This window comes from Myotis lucifugus, unplaced genomic scaffold (assembly GCF_000147115.1).
Source record: "Myotis lucifugus unplaced genomic scaffold, Myoluc2.0 scaffold_9, whole genome shotgun sequence".
NCBI lineage: Eukaryota > Metazoa > Chordata > Mammalia > Chiroptera > Vespertilionidae > Myotis > Myotis lucifugus.
The window spans coordinates 7702425-7706474 of NW_005871057.1; the positions used below are offsets into that span (position 1 = coordinate 7702425).

At 45.6% G+C, this 4050-nt stretch overlaps 1 pseudogene; it reads left to right on the forward strand.

Moving 5' to 3' along the window:
- Positions 1-3279: 3279 nt before the first annotated feature.
- On the forward strand, positions 3280-3786 carry LOC102437243 (annotated as a pseudogene).
- Positions 3787-4050: the final 264 nt, after the last annotated feature.

Sequence of the window (4050 nt, forward strand, 5' to 3'; positions counted from 1 at the left end):
TACTAAATATTTTTATTATAAAACTAATTTTCCCCTCAGACATCTTCTTATTGATAGTCACATTTGGATATTTGGTAGCATTATTCTCCCAGTCATCCAGGATTGACTCAATTGATCTACAATTTCACTGTTTTTCTTATTTTCTACATCTGTTAAGACATTTTCTACATTCATTGTTTACTTTCCATCTCTACAATAGTTGCTTATCCTTACACAATTCATGTAGGAACATTCACTTAATGTGTCCATGCACAAATGTCCTGGCCCCTTTGGATCTAGATTAGAACCTTGCTAAGTCTTCCTGTTTCTTTTAGAAGTTTTGCTACCTATATTCTATTATTCTATCATACACCTTTTTACTTCTATTTACCTATTATCATTATTATTATTATTATCCAGAAGAAATGTAGTCAAATTACATGCCTGTCAAATGACAGAGTTCACGAGACTTGTTTGTTTTTGGTTTCATTCACTGTGCACTTAGGCAAGGTTGAAGTCCTCAGAAATAGTCATGGAAACCAGTGTAACAGGCAGTGCAATTTTGACAGTGTCTGTTGTACCAAATATGATGACCTCCTTTCCCTGCTAGATAGAGTTTCAGACAGTGAAAAGTAGTCCAGGTGAGGTTGTATAATCCTGAGCACACTTTTCTCTCCAGACATTTCCTGCCTCTTAGTGTTCTGTAGCATTTTATTAAATTGTACATTTCCTACGATTCAATGTGGTTATCACCCAACATTTGATATTTCCTGCCATCTTAGTTGATAGGAATTGCATTTTCTGAAAATTTGTAGAAGTTGTATTGAGGAATCAAGAGTAAAAAAACCCACTTTGGACAGATGTTTACTTTAAAAAAGTAGCAGTAAGAAAGAGGAGAAAGATAGCTTCCAAATTTTCTATTTGGCACAATCTCTAGTTCACTGAGTTAGGGATAAATGGTAGGAAAAATATGACCCCATATTTTTTCAGTCATGTAGGACTGCATTTGTATCTTGAGGTGATAAAAAGTTCTGCCACTGATGGTTTTTCATGAATGTAATTTATATTTAGTTGATATCTATCTCAGTTTCTGGCATTAGTTTCCTATTGGTCTTAGATTTAATACTTTTAATGAGTTTTCATGTATTTCCTCTGTGGGAAATAGTTTAAAGGAAAGTAAGAAGAATCTGACTCCACTTTAATCCAGATATTACCCCCAATTTTTTGTAGCATAAATATTGAATGTGTTTATTTTTCTTTTCTTTTGAAGATTCCATTAAGTAGTTGATTTATTCATAGTGCCATCTCTTATTTCCTCTGTTACATTTAGGAAACCAAAGGAAGAATATGTTTTTAAACTTTAGTTTAATAATGAGAGAAAAACAGAAAAAGAGAAAAAACAGATGAGCTTACACAGGAACGTGTACAGCACCCAGCCTTGCTTGCTTTCTTTTGCATCTTTAAACATCAGTTTAATATTACTTTTCTTTTTTTACATGAATGCTGCCATAGATTGCCAATAAGACATTTTTGGACCACTTTTAAAGCATAGTAGGAAAATAAGCTCATATTGGCAAACATTTTTCCTTTCTTTTATCCTAGTTATTCTTTTTGTGATCATATGTATTTCAATAAAAAATGTATACTTCAAAAAATGATTTATGCTTTTATATAAGTCTGGTCACAATTGGTTTTTCTCCGTAACATGAGAAAAAAAATCTAAATGTTTTATAATAATAGCTTAGAAAATCTAGAAATAATTATTTAATAATGTATATTATTTTAACTAATTATCTAATCTAATAATAGACAAATATGGTAATTGACCATACCTCCGCTACACTTCCCATTGGCTAATCAGCAGGATATGCAAATTAACCCAACCAAGATGGCGGCCGGCAGCCACGCAGCTGAAGTGAGCAGGAGGCTTGCTTGCTCCAGTGATGGAGGAAGCCAAGCTTCCTCCCTGCTGCGGCCGGGCTCTGAGCTCCACTCTAAATAACAAAGTTTCAATTATAGAAGCTAAACAAAGCAGGCCATGGCCTGGGAGCTGGAGCGGCAACAAAGTTTCAATTATAGAAGGTAAATAAATCCCAGAATAAAGAAAAAAAAGAAAAAAAGGAGAGGCTGGGAGCTTCAGTCGCCGGCTTGGCCAGCCTGAAAACAGCCCTCAGCCCCTCATCCAGACTGGCCAGGCACCCCAGTGGGGACCCCCACCCTGAAGGGGGTGTGACCAGCTGCAAACAGCCATCAGCCCCTCACCCAGGCTGGCCAGGCACCCAAGAGGGACCCCCACCCTGATCCGGGACACCCTTCAGGGCAAACCAGTGGGCCCCCACCCATGCACCAGGCCTCTATCCTATATAGTAAAAGGGTAATATGCAAATGACCCTAAAAGCAGAAAGACTGGGAATGACTTGTCACTATGACACACACTGACCACCAGGGGGCAGACTCTCAATGCAGGAGCTGCCCTCTGGTGGTCAGTGCGCTCCCACATGGAGGAGCTCTGCTCAGCCACAAGCCAGGCTGATGGCTGCCAGTACAGCGGTGGTGGTGGGAGCCTCTCCTGCCTCCTCATCAGCGCTACAGATGTCCGACTGCAGCTTAGTTCTCCTCCCCGCTGACAAGTGGACATCCCCCAAGGGCTGCCGGGCTGCCAGAGGGATGTCTGATTGCCATCTTAGGCCCAATCCCCTGGGGAGCAGGCCTAAGCCAGCAGGTGGTCATCCCCCAAAGGTTCCCAGACTGCCAGAGGGTACAGGCTGGGCTGAGGGACCCCCCCCCCCGAGTGCACAAATTTTTGTGTACTGGGCCTCTAGCTATTCATATAATAGTTTATATTTTACCTTTAAGATAATCTATCCTATATAATAAAAACCCAGCTACCAAAATGGCAGAACGACCAGAACAACCAGAGACCAGAATCACCACAACCCCATGCCTGGTCTGGCCCCGACCTCCAGCAAATGGTTAGGGGTGATCAGGCAGGCGAGTGGTTAGGGGTAACCAGGCAGGCAGGCAGGCAGGCAAGCAGTTAGGGGAATCAGTCAGGCAGACCGGCAGAGTGGTTAGGCGTGAGCAGGCAGGCAGGCAGAGCCCCAAGATCGATCGCCTCAAAGAGGAAGACCTAGGCCACCCACCACAGCCTGCTAAAGGGATGCTCGGTGGCTGCAACAGGAGGTGCTGGTGGAGGTGGACCCTGCAGGGTGGTGTTGGCACCATGGTGGCTCCTGAGCAGGCACGGCACCTGCAGCCTGGCCCAGGCCCCGGGGTCCCCGCCTCCACCCCTGGCTTCTGCAGGGCTGGACTGCCACTCCTCCTGCTATGATACCTGGGCAGATCCTGGACCCTTCCATGACTGGGGTCTCTCTGCCAGGGCTCGGCCCCCTGACCGGAATCCCCAGCTTGGCCCTGACTGCAGGGGAGCTGACATCCACAACACTGGGGCTATGATCGCCCCTTTGCACTTCCTGGGGGTGAAACTGGGCAAGAGGCCTCAACCTGTGAAAAGTGAGCTAGATGAGGAAGAGGAGCGGAGGAAAAGGCGCTGGGAAAAGAACAAAGTGGCGGCAGCCCCATGCTGAAATAAAAAGGAGTGGAAGAGGTTTCTGCAGCGGGAATCTGAGTGGCTGGAGCTCATGAATGCGGAGCTTGAAAACCCAGATGGAGGAGCTGAAGCAGGAGCGGCAACAGCTCATCCTGATGTTCAACTGGCATCACCCTACCTGCATTGTCAGGAGCGACAGCATTAAGACCCCCGACTCAGAAGGCAACCCACTGCTGGAGCATCTGGAGGAGAAGTGACCATGGGCTGGGAGGAGGAAGAGGAGGAGGAGGACATGAGGAGAGGGAGGGGGAGAAGGGTCCCAGAGGGCTCTTCCTTGCTGCATGAAAAACTCTTCAATGAGGCTCAGCACAGCCAGCATTGGTCAGGCTTTTTTGTGAAACTCAGATCAGCCACACCAGGGGAAGAAACCCAGGACCAAGCACTGAGACCAAAGCAGTCCTGAGGGGACCTTGTTCTGCCCGGGACCAGGCTTGCAGGAGGCAGGACAGAGGCTCTGGCCC